Source organism: Mus musculus, chromosome 18 (genome assembly GCF_000001635.26).
Source record: "Mus musculus strain C57BL/6J chromosome 18, GRCm38.p6 C57BL/6J".
Classification (NCBI taxonomy): Eukaryota; Metazoa; Chordata; class Mammalia; order Rodentia; family Muridae; genus Mus; species Mus musculus.
In genome coordinates, this window is record NC_000084.6 from 30,222,661 (window position 1) to 30,239,216 (window position 16,556).

Consider the following 16,556-nt stretch of genomic DNA (forward strand, 5'->3'; position numbering starts at 1 on the left):
CCTAAAGGTTCTACAACCTTTCCTAGCATAACCACCAGCCAATAGTCAGTTATTCAAATGTGCAAGCTTACAGGGGACATGTTAGATCCACAACATAATAATATCTCCCAGAGGAAACGAGTTTTTCCTGGCGTCAGATGGTTTCAAGACCCCTATTCATCAGGTTGCTGCTTTGCTTTCTATTGCTGTGATAAACACTGTGATCAAAGCAATTTGGAAAGGAAAGGGTTTGCTTCACTTTACAGTTCACCATCCAGGAAGGGAAGCCAGGTAAGAGTTTCAAGACAGGAACTGAAGCAGAGACCATAGAGAATTGTGAGTTGCTGCTTTCATTGGCTCAGTCCCCATGACCTGCCAGCCTGCTTTCTTACAACCCAGAGCAACCTTCCCAGGGGTGGCAGCATGCACAGTGGCATGAGTCCTCACTCTCACATAAACATTAGTCAAGAATGACCCCCAGACTTGGCTGGACTGATGAAAGCATTTTCTCAATTCAAGTTCTTCTTCTTTAGATAACTTCACCTTGTGTCAGCCTGATAAAAGAAGAAAACAAAACAAACAAAGCAAAACAAAACACGATAAAATGTTCATCCTAAGCTGTTTCTCTTTATTCTTATGCATTATTACTAAAGCATATTGAATTAAACAATTCCAAAACAGAATTCATTTCCTACCTGTGAACCTGTACTGGTGCAGGGTACTGTTGTGTTCAGTTTGTTTTCTGTTTGTTTTGCAGAAACCACATACAACTAGGGCACATATTAAATTAGCCTTCGAACACAATTGCCAGGCCTTTATCATAGAAACAATCTGACTTCACCACTCTGAGCATGTTCAATTAATATTTTTATCCACCAGAAAAGAATTTCTATACTATACTCATACAACTTGTATTAGACCCATTGAGAATAATGTAGATTATATGAATTTTTATCAGTTTTAAATTTTGTATCTATAAAGAAAGCTTGATGCCATTCTAAACTGAATTTTTCCTCCCTGAACACATGTCCAGATTATGCAAATGCAGTCATCTTTGCACTTAAATAAAGCTGTGAAAATTATCTTTAGCCAATAAAAATATGAGTAAGCACCACTGAAAAGTATTCTAGTCTATTCCTCTTGCTACCAAGACTCAGTAGTAACTTAAAAACCAACAAAACAACAACAACAACAAACAAGGCAGACGTTTCATTCTCACTGTTCTGAAAGGGGAGCAGTTAAGTCTAAGTTGAAGGCACTGGCAGAGGTAATGGCTTGGAGAGCTGATTCTAAGATGGCACCATGCTGGTAGATCCCCTAGAGGAAACAGACACTGTGTCTAAACATAGCAGAAAACAGAGGATAAAATAGAAAAATCGTCATGATGTGGGATGATAATAAGGGCTGAAGGTTATGGCATCACATGAGAAAGAGTTGGAAGGGAACAAATCCACCCCTTTCCAGCTCCTTTATAAAGGCCCCATCAGTGAGGATTATGCCTTGAGATGAGGCAACTATTAAAGTCCCATCTCTTAATCTATCATTGTGGTGATTAATTTCCATTACAACATTAAACAATCCATTAAGCACAAAGCAAGGTGCCTTAAGGAAGCAATGAGCCTACTTTATCCTCTCTCCCCACTCCACTCTTTAGCTTAAGTATACTCTAGACCAGCAATTCTTGAAGATGAAAGAGCAAAGGCAGAAAGTGTCTGATTCTTTGAATCTGCATGCAGAGAAGAGCTTCCTTTTTTTCCCAGGAATACCAATATTGCGTCCCACTCGACTGGCAAGAAAGACGCAACAAACCGGAATCTTCCGTGGCGAAAGCTTTATTGCTTACTTCTTCAGGAAGACCCGAACCAAAATGGCGCTGCTTTTATAGCCCGCAGCATGACGTTTCAGCACCTGATATGGCATGACAGCTCCTGATTCGTTGCTTGCCCATCACCCCACTATTACACCCCGAGAATGGGAGTGACTAGGAGTGAGTTCACTCTCGCACCTGCGTACAAGGCTTGTTTACTAGTTAGGCACAGCGGAGGCCAGCGCCATCTTATAATGGTGATTGCTCGCAGCACAGCTCTGCACAGCGATTACTGGCGGCACGCACGCGATTGCTCATGGCACGGCTCTCCACAACCAACAACATTGCAGTTACTTGATCAAGAAACAAACCAATGAGTACTGCTAAACCTATTCATTTGGGTTTTATTTATTGCAATAGTTTAACTTCCATTCATTAACAAGTATCCAAACTACTTATGGTGAATATAAATTAAAACATATCTCCATTCATATGTGAATACCTTCATCTATCTATCTATCTATATATCTATCTATCTATCTATCTATCCTTTTCTTTTTCTCCTATACAATGTATCCAGACCACATCCCTTATGCTTAGAACGAAGATGAGAAATACAATATCCACTAATAAAATTAGGCTATCCATGCTTCAAGGCTTTATCACATTCTAAGAAACTCCTCTTACTTTCTGGAAGGTATCATAAATCCCCAATTTAGACCATTTTGCACTAAAAACACCTCTTTTTCAAAGACTACTCCATCTTACCCAGCCTGACGTGGTGGCCTTTCCTACCATTCCCACACTGAAGCCTTGCCCAACTCTTTGTGGCTTACTTCATTCGTTGTTTCCCAGGCATCTTTTCCTTAGACCACATTTTTACAATGAAAGAGATCATATCTTATTTATCTGTGTACTTGCAGTGTCACAGTGTCTGACATATAGCAAATACTCAATAAATGCCTAAGAATGAATGGGCCCAAAAGCTGCACAGGTACTTTCAAGTTTGGACCTATAAGAGAAAGAACTCAAGAAACAGGGGTTTGAAATCACTAAATTTCCATTAGTGCCAAATAAAAACTGAGTCTGCAACTGTGATTTATCAGAGCAGAGAAGTTGGTAACCTGGAGGCTGTCTGGCAATCTAAGATCTGTGAATTCTTTTACAGTCCTATTTTTGCTTTGATAGTCTAGAACTAGTCAGGGTGTCATAATTATCTATGACGAGTTAATGCTCCATATTGCAATGAGCAGCCTCTGAGAGTCAGAGCATTTTTTAAAAACTCTGCATTCTCTTAAGCTCAAGTAAGATGGAACTTAGTGTCTCCTTATATTTCTTACTTTGGGTTCGATTTATTTCAGACCATTCATGACAGCCAGATGGTCCACACTAGTTTCAGACAATTTATCACAGAGCTCAGCTGTTGTATTAAATCTATTTCTTAAAGGAAAAAAAGGCATTCATAATTTGAGCTGGAAAAGCAAGGAGATCCAAAGTTACACCGGTACCTAGATGCCAGTTCCCAGGTCCCTAAGGTATCACAATTTCTGTAACTGATTTGAGGGAGTCAAATCACATTTGGAATTCTGTGCATGTTCAAAGCCCTCATTTAATTTTCCTCCCCATTACTGTAAGATGAAGCAGATTGGGTTAGGATAGTCCCTCCTGATACCTTGTGTTGAGGTTTTTATGTGTTATTTTCTCAGGCATACATTCTCTAAATTCTGCATCACATCAACCCATTAATGAAGTTAAGCTGTCTCTTATCACCTACTAAAATACTATTCAGATTACCGATGACTAAGAAGAGCTTCTGCTACAGAAGAGTAAATGGAATCAAAGTTAGTCAGGTAGCCTTAAGATTAGGCTTGGTTCCACTCCCTATTTGTTGCTTTCCCTGCCATGCCTCAACTGTGTCTTCCCCACTAATGCTTCTCCCATATAAATTTCCTCCCTCCCCTCTCAATTCCTGTTTTATTTACAACTCAGATCAATACAGATGTGTCCTTTGTAGAGTGAGCTCATGTAGAGATAGGAAGGGGTACAGAGATAGTTCCGTAAATAATTGCATTACTTCTTTTAAGTAGTATTGTGACACTAACTACAAGACAATAACGTTTTAAGCCTGCTTTGCAAACATACACTGGAAGAAGGAAACATGAAGGAAAGAGGACAAGATTACTATACTCTAGGACTTCATCATTCTGTACAGAGATGTGTCCAAACTCTAGAGTACGGAACTCAGCCTTGCCTGGGGGCTCCCTCTCTCCTAGTACAAAGCTCTTTCCAGTACGAGCCAGCTCTTTAGCTCTAACACTGTGGAGTGCTATAGTTAGCGTCTTAAATGTCTTCCTAGGGTCCATATGTATTCCACAGATCCCATGAAGTCTCCATCATCAGCCTATAGTTTTCTAGGAGGTAGTGGAGCTTTTATAAATTGAGAAGAATTGAGGTATTGATGGCTGTGCCCTTGAGGTGATGTGGTAGGCCAGCCCTTCTCTCTCTTTTCTGTCTGCTGTGAGGTGAACATACATTCTTCACCATCTACTCCATCATGAGGCAGTGTGCAGCCATGGGTCCAAAGCAGCAGAGCCAAACAATGCTAGACACAAGTAAGCTCTTCCTCCTTTTAAGTTATTTGCATTAGTAATTATCAGAGTGGCTAAAAGCTGATTAACACATGGAATAAGCATCCTATTGTCACCATGTCTGCCGTCTTCCCTTCAGACTCTAGCTTGGTGACACTTAACCTTTCTTGCTGCCTGGTTCTCAGGGGAACGCCAGAGCCAAGAAGTGGGAGTAGGTGGGTAGGGGAGCAGGGCAGGGTGGGGGAGGGTATAGGGAACTTTTGGGATAGCATTTGAAATGTAAATAAAGAAAATATCTAATAAAAAAAGAAAAGAAAAGAAAAGAAAAGAAAAGAAAAGAAAAGAAAAGAAAAGAAAAGAGAAGAAAAGAAAATCTGACAGCCCTATCTGTATTCCCAGGAATAGCACTACTATCCTAGTACAACACATATTAGGACTGTGATACTGAGCTATTGTGTGGCTCCCATGTACTGATTTACCATATTTTTCAAAATGCTACACACTGATTATATGTTCAAACATTTAAACATGGACTTTTAAAATGCATTTTTACCATATTTGGGCACTATTTATAATTTTTTGCAGTATATTTGTCACTATAATCCACATTTCCTAAGCTATGGACAAAAAGCAAACATTCTTTCTATTTTTTTTAAATTGGTCATTTGAACTCACTGACAATGAGATTCTCTTGGCAAAGTTTCAGTAAGATGGTGAGACCCTAATAAGCCAAAAGCCAAGAAAAACTGGCAGTACATATAGTATTAAAGCACAGACATAAAAATGATAAAATGACCAGAATTCAATATTCAATTAGAGTTGGACATTTCATAAGCAGCATTTGTGGACTTCCTGAGATGGAATTGTCAACATTCTGTCATAAGACTACACATAATATAGACAATAACTCATTGTTCCTCTAAACTGTATCATGTGCATTTTAATGTTAAATGTGGTTACTTCAAATTGTCTTAATACTTCTATAAAAGCAAAATCTATCTATATCCTTTAAAAGTTCATAAACACATAGTCCAGATGTGCCGGATTCATCTTCCAGGCACCTGGTTGTGTCAGAGAGCTGACTGTGTTGTCTCATGTAGGAAGAACATCTGGGCATCTGACTGTATTTTCCCTACTCAACCCAAAATTTTGGCAGCTAACTGTAGGCAGATTGAAAATCTTCTCTTGAAAGGGGAAAGGGAAGTCTCTGTCAGATGAATATTGACAGGATACATGGCAGGGTTTTTTCCCTCAAGTCTCAGCTACAATCAGAGTGTTATTTTCCAGATGTTAAATACTGGGCCTTTATAATTCAAGACCAATTATATTTGGAATAAAACATCAAAAATACATTTAGTAAAATTATCAACCCTGGCAGAGGTTTTCAATTACAGATAATGTTACAGAATGGCACACAGGGAAATAAACATGAACATTTACTATTTAATATCTGAAACTATTCCTCATGACTAGTTTGTACCTTATACTTGGAGAAAGAATTAGGGTCAACTATTGTCTTTTAAACGTATCAGGGCTCAACCTTGCATGTGTCTATTTATTCTAAATAAAATAAATATAATAATAATACAACTATTCCTAATGAAACTTGGATTTCCCTATAACCTCAATAATAAATACATAAACTAAATATTCTCTTGGCCAGGGATAGTGGCAGAAGCCTATAGTCCCAAAACACAATGGTGATGGACGGATAATTATTGTGAAGCCAGCTTGAGCCACATAGTGAAGCCCAACTCAGTTTAAACTACATTGCAAGACACAGTCCCAAAGAACAAAAGTTGGGCTATAGCTAAGTGACAAATGGCTCGCCTAGCATGTAAGAGGTCCTGGGTGACACTCATAAAACCACAGAAAGTTCTACAATACATAGCATTAACAATCAGGAGTAAACTATGTAGAGCATGCCTGCAAAGGAATTATGACAGTCCCTAACCACATAGAAGAAAATTGCGTATAGCACCAGACATCAAACTTGAAGTCAGAGAAGTGGATCTAACAAAGGAACAGGGAAGGATATCTCCTAACAAAGAGACAGCAAAGCCACCTTCCCAAACTTGATATGGGTATTCAAATCACTATTTACTCCCTTGAACCACATAGCCTCCCAATTCGCGCGTTCACTTATATTGCTTTGGTGCGAAGTTCACCTACTACCAATCACAATCCTTTTTCCTCTCCTGCCATAGAAGATGGGTCCTTCACCTTCTAGTCTTCTTTTATCTTCCCACTCTTTCCAGATTTCCTTCTCTTCTAAAATATGGTAAAAGCCTACCATGTACTTCATGTTTCATCAGTTAATGAGCCTGCAGTCTGCATGCACAGGGTTCATTACAAATACCCTATTGACACACTTAAGCAAAAAAGATTGCACACTTAGTAGCATTAAGCTTTAAAAATATAGATAAGAAAAATAGAGATAAAATTTCTAAAACAAACATAAAAAGATTAGTAGTCAATTATTATTTAGTCCCAAAGTATATTTTTATGTATGCCTGGTGTCCACAGAGGCCGGAAGAGGGCACTGGACCACTTGGAACTGGAGTTACACACATTTGTAAGCCACCATTCTGAGAACTGAATCTGGAGCCTCTGAAAGAGCAGCCAGTGCTCTTAAGAGCTAAGCCATTCCTTCAGCCACCCCCACCCAACTGTATTCTACCTGATAAGCTGGTCAGTTAACGTTATGTAAAAGCTTGCCTCAAGTAAAATAATCCCTACTTGCAAAAACCCAACACATAGCAGTATTGCACAGAAGGAAGCAGCTCTACTCAGTGTGTCATTGAATATCTACAACCCAACATCAATTACATGTCCTATGCCTTACTAATAAATGCCATGTGTGGTACAAAGTCAGGCATTTCACTAAAAGTAAAATAAACAGTTTTAAAATACATTTTTCCAAGTGTTGGTTGAAATGTTTTTGGTTTTCTTCATTTTTTTAATCTTTTATTTTTTTATTTTAGTGTCAGTACAACAATATATGACTCCCTAAAATAAAGATAGAAGATGTTCATTTGGTGAGCTCTCAGGTCTTCAGGGCCCAGTAGCCATCAAATTAATAATGTTAATGGCGGTAATAATGTTGGAGGCAGCATGGTCGAGCTGCTGAGATGGAAAGCCTCATTTTTGAAAAAGGCCCTTTCAGATTGTCCTTTCTTTGTTTCCTCCTTCTCCTCCCCCTCCTCCTCTTGCCCCTCTTCTTCTTCCTCCTCCTATTCTTCCCCTTCCCCTTCCTCTTCTTCTTCCCCTTCTTCTTCCTTTTCTTTTTCCCCCTTCCCTTCCCCCTCCTCCTCCCCCTCCCCCTCTTCTTCTTCTTCTTCTTCTTCTTCTTCTTCTTCTTCTTCTTCTTCTTCTTCTTCTTCTTCTTCTTCTTCTTCATTTCTTTTATTTTTTCCATTGGTAATAATAGGTGAAGAATCACAAATAATTTCAAACTGCATTATGCTGCTTGCTTGACACAAAGGGCCAGGACTAAATCTCAGTCATCAGCTCTCAGCCAGGATGTCACGACACACTCATTTTTATCTTCCAGCTGGGGAATATTTCAAGATTGGTCTTAGTATGCAATGTAATTAGATACTAATAGGAAAAGTACTGAAATGTAATTTTAAAAGACTGTATATCTGAGCTTCTATAACAAACTATAAAACTTTTGTTCATTTCCTTTCAAATTATGGTCTCCTGAGAATGGAAAAAACTGAAGATATAACTGGTATACCAAAAATTGTAAAGAATATTCTTTTTTGTCTACATCATAGTCTCACAGTGACAAACTCTCACGTATCCTCACTTCAAATGGTCTGTCATCACAGAAAGAAAGAGCTTGTACCTTTCTGTCAAAACCTAAATGAAGCAACTCACTTCTCAAAGGCACTATGGGCACCTCACTCTTTTGTCAAACCTATATCCTAAATATTTGTTTGCAAAATACAGTCACTTTAGAATCCTGATAAAACTGTGGGGTTTTTTTTTTATTGTCATATACAAAAAAACAAGATCAGAGAACCATTATATAGAAATTTAATTGTATAAATCAAGAATAATGCAAGAATATAAAAACATGTATTATTAAAAATTCTCCTTTAGTATAGCAACTTATTTAAAAGATACTTTCAGCATTTTCCCCAAATTCTCTTTACTGTGTCTGGGGTTGGAGAGTAAAAGCTGCAAAGGGCAGTCAAGCCTTCAAAAATACATCAGAATGAAAAGCGAGACATCCGTTATACTTGCAATAGATTGGGGGTATTTGCAGCACTCTGTATAGAGAATAGCCATTTTCAAGTCACACTGGGAAGAGAATGGGGAAAGTATAGGAAAGGGGGAAATGTCAAGTTCACCTGAATGTCTCAAACTATAAAGTCAACATGAGGGAAATGTGATTGGGAAGACAGGAGATAAAGAAGTCTGTGGGGGTCTGGTAAGAACAGAAGAAGAGAGGCTGGACTGAGTGTTTAACCTTATGGGGTCTAGGAACTGAAACCTTCAACCAAAAACTCAGTCAAGGGGAATGGTACAGGGCAGCCAATGCAATAAGAACAATGCAAAAAGAACTGAGCTCTCAGTGAAGCCAGTTCAAGGATGGAGTCAAACTGCCAGTCCCCTGGTAAGGCACTGCCATGGACCCATAATGAACTCACCTAGCAGAGACAGTGTGGAATTCTTGGAGTTCTGTGGGGGGAGGGGTGTCTCTTGTGTCCATCCCTCCAAGGCCTCATTATTGACCCATGAGCTTTTCTTAATCACTTGTTTGCTTTATGATTTGGAAGCAAACACACAGTTATGCCTGAGCTGATTTGAGATTCCAACTTTTCATTTTGTGTAGCTGCGTTAACACATGAAACCTTTCCCAGTACTCATGACAAAAGTCAACTCTTTCTTCCTTTGTTCCAGGGGCTCCCCCTTCCCCAGGTGCCCCCCCTCCCTACAACTAGAAGTCATTTTCTGTAGAAATTTTCTCCCACCTTCCATTACTGGAACAGTCTAATTACTGCATATCAAAGAGAGAGACACACGCAGCTGTCTGGCTTCACCACTTCCACACAATGGTGCAAAAACGCAGCTCAACAGTCCAGTGAACTGTCAGCTACAAGAGTAATTGGAACTCAGGGGTCCGCCTCCAGTCCTGGTAGTGGGGGCCATTTTTGTGTTTTGTTAACATGGAAATCACCCTGGGGAGATGGGAGTTTGGAGTCTGTAAAGATTCTTTGTAATTTTTTTTTTAAGAAGCTGCCATACTCTTGCCCATCCTAAGACATTTTTTTTCAATTACACATTAAATGACTTGGCATTTGAGGTAATGTTATCTAGTGCTAATTCACCTGTTAGGAAATTGCCTCTCTTCAGAACCTGGGGTTAATAGAGTGCAGAAGACCATTCTTATCAAGGGGTGGGAGAAAGGCGATTAATTTACACTATAAATTAAAACATAGAAAATGGAAGGAAAAATAGACCGAGTGCTGGCCTTGCTCCGGAAAAGCTATTATGTTTTGTTGGATTTTTTTCTGTTTTTAATTTGTTATTTTTATCCATGTTAGCAGGCCTCTAATCACTCTAGGCATAGCACACAGCGTGGATGAAACTGTACATGAAAGAATATGCTTCCGGAAGCAAAATTAATTGACATTGTAGGGAATGTAGTCTCAGGATCCATGGAGTTAGAGCTGTATAATTTCTAGCCACATCATAGGAGAATCTGTTTTCTAAGATTTGCAAAGGCACATTAGAAAAAGAAAACTATGCAATGTTAAGTAGCCTTGTTGATAAGCATTAATCCTCTTGGTCATACCTCACCTTTAATAAAAAGCCTAAATCTAATCACAGAAAAAAATAAATCTATTCAGAATTCCTTACAAGGGACTGTGGGTCAAAGGATGGCTTCCCGCAGGCAGGCACTTAGGTACTTGTTTATGGGCCACTACTAGTTCTTTAAAGCTTCTGGTGAATGAACGATAAAAGCTAGTGGAAGAGCTGAAGACAGGTGGGCTGGTTAATCCTATTCAGGGGCCAGAGCCCTGCTCTCTGCTCCACCAATCTACAGCAACTAAAGCTAACAGGTGGTCTTGTTACAGACAAAGTCGTCAGTAAGCTTACCATTTGCTCCCCTGATTCTCAATTTTCTGCATCTATAAGGCCAGATTAGGCATCTTCCCAGGAGCCTACCATTTCCCAGAGCATCAGACTCGGAGGGTCAAGTCAGATCTATTTTTCTCTCATCAGTCTGGTGGTACTTCCTTTTTCCTTTTTTTTTTTTTTTTTTAAATCTCTTAAGACTCTAACAAAGGTATCTCAGCACATTAATTTGGCCTAAGTAGCAACTGCTTACTGTGTAATTGATCAAGTGTTCAGCACTCACAAATTTTGTAGCCTTGAGCCTATTGTCTAATTTCTTAAACCTTAGTTTCCTCATTTGTAAAACTGGATCAGAGTTACCTTTTCAGAGACAGAATAAGAAGTAATCGAGGCACCTATACCAGGAACTAATTAAGTATTAGCCATCACATAATTACTCCAGGGCCAAGCAAAGTCTGTGCCACATGGGGAGGTTAAATGTGAAATACATGATTGTTCAGTAGACTAGATGAGGAAAGACAGATTCTCTGAGATCGCTATCAATACCTAAAGTGGCAGAACAAGCCACCAGTCAAGAAGCAATTTTTATGCATAAAATATACTGTAAGCATCACACAGTATCTAGAACAGTGCTGTAGTTTATACTAGTTCAGATTCCCCCTGAACATGCGCAGACGATGCGAATGCTGCTGCTGAATGATTGCATCAAGCAGTCAGGTGTAGTCACCAACGCTGTTCAGAGACACAGACTCTACCTCAGGAGCACTTCCTCAACAACTTGAATTGAAGTTACTTGACATAATTCATTCTTCGATATATAATGTAAAGCCATGGACAAAATGGCTCATCATTGAGAATAATGACCAAGTATAAAACAAACCCCCATGAGTGTGCTTAAGAAACTCCAGTCATCTTAAAATATGTAAAAATGGAAAACTTGCAATATTACTGATAAATTTGGAAAGTGGCTGAGCTTGTAGGAACAGCAGAGTAAGTATGGAGAAAATAAGGAGAGAGATTGGGAACAGGGGCTGAATAAGAGAAAGGTCTTCAGAAAAAGGATCTTTTTAAAAAACCAAGTTAGTAAGTTGAAAAACAAATACATCACTCTGTACTTATGTAACTTTACAAACATCAACCCCTTCAACCTTGGCTTTCTTATCTTTAAAATAAAAATTATCTGTTCTGATCTGGTGACGTAATTCTGTTATATGGGAAGGTGAGGCAGGAGAATCTTGTGGTTCGAGGCTTGCATGGGCTACAAAGTGTAGTCAAGGTCTGCCTGAGAAATTTTGTACACCGCACACAAAAATAAATCGATGTTAAATACAATATTTACTGAACATCCTAATCCAACAATCTGAAATCAAAGAAGCAGAAATTTTCTGTGCACCAAAATAATACCAGAAGTGGACAATTCTACCCTTGTCCTTAGTTGACAATCACAGGCCAAATGAAAGCACACTAAAGCATAAGACATTACCTGAAGACTATGTGCAGAAGGTGGCATCTATATTTGAGCATGGACACCATGCCCAAGTACCTCATAATAGATATATGAACACTCCAAAATTAAAAACAAAACTGAAAGCTGAAACACTTCTACTCCCAAGCTCAGTCAGTGTAGGTCTCTGAAAATGTTTTATTGAAATCAGAATAATAAGCATTCTAGGCACAGAATAACTATTTGTTACAGCTATATTGGAGGTGGTAAAGGGGGCAACAGAATCCACAATAGCAACAGCAGGAATAGTCAGTTGTTTGGAGAGTCATATTTAACCACATGCTAAGTAAAAATAGCAATATCATGCTACACACACACACACACACACACACAGAGTGCTTAGGAATGTACCATTTTAACCATATGTGCAAGGTGGCAGTGGTGGAACCAATGTTCAGTTTTAAAAGGCATCCAACTGGTGATCAGGGACACAAAGATTATGTTGCACACGTACCAGAATGGTAAAAATGAAGAAGTCAACAAAAACCAATGCCAGGGAGGATGTAAGCGGCAAGGGGCATGTGAAGATCCGTGGGGAGCAGTTCAATATGTAGTGAAAGAGAAGGGATGCTGCAGATACTGTTCTGATACATGTCTCCAGAAGATGCATTGTCACCTAGAAACATGAGGACATACATACAACATTGCTTATAAGAAAATCTTAAACCCCCCTCTAACAAACAAATACAGGAAAGAACATGGTCACATGGATCACAATAGAACATACCCACTTGAGTAAATGTTAAAACAACAATGTTGAAAAGAGAAAGGACAGTGCTTGGTTTAAGCAGTGCTGAGAAACCACAAAACAATCCATACTAAACTTGAGGAGATAGTTTGCCCAAGAAGAGAATCAGGCAGAAGTACAGTCTCTGATAACTGATCTTCAAAGCTAACGCAAGTATAGCAGAGTGACACTTGGCACTTGGTGCAAATACACAGCTCTGCAGACAGGAAACCACCTAGAAACACCTCAGGTAGATAAGACTCAGGTGCTTAGAGTGGCCATTTGTTAAAAGGTTGCCTGAGGCCCCTATCACCACACTCCCGTCAAACTCAGCCATTCTTTAAAGCTGTGTTGAGCAAATTTGTAATGCTAAGACAAGCCAAACAAATAGTCTTTCACTCAAATTTAGGAAGCAATACTACAAAGTCCCTAGCAGTGTGGCATATCAATACTGTACTTGCATAAGAGTGATCATGCATATCAAGGTAAGAGGCCTGGGATTGTAGAAATCAACAGAGGTACTTACTGGTAACTGATTTTCAGCAAAGGTGCCAACTCATTCTGAGAAGAAGAGTAATCTTTTCAACAAACGATGCTGGGACAGCTTGATATTCTCAGGTAAAGGAATGATGTTGAATTGATATCTCACCCAAAGGAAACTGTCACTCAAAACAGACCATAGGCTAGATGTCAGAGCTGGAACTGAACCTCCTAGACAGAAAATTTATTCTGGGAGTAAAATTTTTGTGGCCTTCAACTAGGCCATGTTTTCTTAGATGCACCACTAAAAGTCAGAGACAAGAAAGAAATAAAATAAATTTCATCAAAATTTAAAACCTCCGTGTTTTAACAGACACCACCAAGAGAGTGAAATGGAATCAGAGAGAACATTTGCAAATCATGTCTCTTGATTTATGAATACAGATGTTATAGTTATACTATGCATTTAAAAAATAATTTTTGAAATCAGCAAAGTGTTTAAATAAACATTTTAAAATATATAACCAGCACTGCACAATTTCTCACCTGAGGCTTTCTTCTCAGGTTGCAGCAATTGAGAATTAAAGACTTACCATCACATGGAATGAAAACTGATAGAGTCATTTGGAAAAACAGATGTACCATTCCTAAAATGTTAAGTACACATCTACCATATCACTCAGCAATTCCAGTCCTGGGAATATTCCCCAATGAACTTAAAACACAAACACACATGCACACTACAACTTGTATACCATTGCTCATAGCAGCCAAAGATCAGGCAACATAAATTCCTACCAAGTATTGAGTGAATAAACAAATAAAATGTAGTCAGGTAGAGATATCATTTAGCCATGAAAAGTAGCTGAGTGCTGATACATTAATAAAATTGAATATAAAGCATTTATTGGAAGAAGTCTGACATAAAGAATTGGTCTGAATTGGAATTGCTTTACCACCTGTTTGTTAGTTTTATCAATTTGACAGAAATAATAGTCATCTAAGAGGAAAAATCCACAATGGATTAATTCCTCCATCAATTGTCCTGTTAGCAAATCCATAGTGGCACTTTCTTGATTGGTGATTGATGTGAGCACAACCACCCTATTGTGGATAGGACCAACCCTGGACTGGTGGTCCTGAGTGCCATAGGAAAGCAGGCTGAGCAAGCCGTGAGGAGCAAGCCAATGAGCAGCACCCCTTCATGGTCTCTGCTTCAGTTCCTGCCTCTAGCTTCCTATCTTGAGTTCTTGCCTTAACTTCTCTTGGTGATAGACTATAATGTACAAATCAAATAAACCCTTTCCTCTCAATTAATTTTTAAAGTCATAGTGTTTGCCACAACAATAGAAAGCAAACTAGAACACTTGCCAAATTTACCATTTGAAATGTTATTTGACTATGATTAGGTGGTGGGGACCGTGCAAGAGAGTCTCAAGACCTCAGTCCTTTTTGACCTGTAGAGAGAGTCCATTTGTAAGGGAGGAAGCAAAGGCCTTGGCACCAGATCTTGGTGTCTTGATCTTCGACTTCCCAGTCCCTAGAATGGTGAGAAGTTACTTCATTTAGCTTATAAGGCATAACATTTATATTTTGTAACAGCCCATATGAACTGAGTCCCATATCACACAATTCAAAGAATAATAAAATCCTGCAATGGGTAAACCTATTTATGAAAATAGATTTAAGATTTTCAGGCAATGGGGTAAGGAGAAAATGAGGAGCTGGGATCTGGTACAAGGTTCTTTTTAAAGTGACCCAAATGCAGTAATATTACATGCTAAAACTATCAATATGCTAAAAGGAACTAAATTCACTGTGTTAGGACATGTCATTCATACCTCTATACTGATATTTAAAGACTTAAAGAAAAAAAACTTCAGTATTCATGTTTAGGTTTTACAAAGAATGGCTTAAATATCATAATTTCTAGGACCAGTAGAGTTTTCTTGGAAAACTCTAAGAAAAAAAAGAGCAAGTTGTTGTTTCAGGAAGACTTCAGAGAAGGATATGTTGCAGCCTGTTTTGATGGCATTGGACATTTTTCATCGGAAGCTTTACAATCTAGTGATGTAGTTTTATGACATTTCCCCCAGTTTTATTTAATAATCAGCCCAAGAGTTCTATTACCAAATATTGATTTTTTTTCTTCCATTCTCCTCCTAGGCTTTATGTCTAAATACAAAATATATTCTCTGTCTCATCTGATTCTGGGAAAGCCTTTCATGTAAATCAAAATGTGGTGAAGTTAGAGCCACCTGCCATTGAAACGGTAGGAGTGTGTATTTTACCCAACAAGATGCTACCAACAACTGGAAACTATATGTAAACTAAATGCCCACCTGCATTCTTCTTGATCATGCTTGTTAGAAACACTTCCAAAATGCTGTCTTCCATGACTTTTGAGACAACAACAAAAGCAAAAATGAAACCAACAAAATCCCAGTATGTATAATCACCTCTGCTTTCTGAACTGGAGTTATCATATAGAAGAGCCACATAGTGCCATGTACTACTAAGCCGTGGTCAAGGCTACCCTGGGTGAGTGGAATCTACTCACAGACTTGACATTCAGTGTGATAACATTGCACGTGTGCCATGAGAGTTTTTCCATTCTCATTACCTATCCCCCACTCATCAACAGAGAAAATTATTTTATATCAGTTACCTTTAAAGGAGAAAAGAAATGTTTTGTAGAAATACCATGAAAATAAAAAGCTGTTGTTCTCCGTAGCCCTAACTCCATTTATACTTGAGAGATGAAAGGCTCTTGAGTCCAGTTATTCTTCCTCTTCTAATGGCTTAGGGTTGAAGAATGGATAAATTTTCATAATTTCAGTATCAAGATGTTGCAGAGGAGTAGAGCTGAATACTTAATCTTCGTGGTATGGCTATGTAGCTACTCATAACAACCTCTAACGTGACCCAAACACCATCTCCCACCTACTCCCATCTCTCAAATGCATTTTTCCTAAGGATGGCAAAAGTAGAAAAAGAGATGGGAGCATGTGATGACATGCACAGGAACTAAAAACAGAATCCTCATCTTGGCCCAAGCAATACAGGAGCTAAAAGAGTATGTTACTGGCTTCTCAATCTTTCTCAGACATATAATTTAGTATATCACATTCTTCTTGACACATCATGTGGACAACATGACAGGCTCTCCTAGTGTTTGTCTATTGGTACATTGCAGATGAGTTAGAATATGATCTATTTCACAAAAAGGTAAAGGAAACTAGTATGATGCACACTAATGTAATAACACTATCCCGTCAAAATCGAGAATAGGTCAAGGTCAGCATAGACCAGGGATAGACAAGATCAGCAAGGTTAGTGTCAGTGATTATGTGTCTGATAAAAAATGTCATGAACAAAACA

The 16,556-nt window shown here is 38.6% G+C and overlaps 1 long non-coding RNA gene across 2 annotated transcripts in view; it reads right to left on the reverse strand.

Moving 5' to 3' along the window:
- Window positions 1-16,322, reverse strand: part of Gm34327 — a 40,003-nt gene extending 23,681 nt beyond the window's left edge. For both annotated transcript variants that reach the window (XR_386140.2, XR_386139.2), the window contains exons 1-2: window positions 13,222-16,322; window positions 12,423-12,584 (exon numbers count right to left, since the gene is read on the reverse strand). This is a non-coding gene — a long non-coding RNA (predicted gene, 34327). The remainder of the gene's footprint in view (window positions 1-12,422; window positions 12,585-13,221) is intronic.
- Window positions 16,323-16,556: the final 234 nt, after the last annotated feature.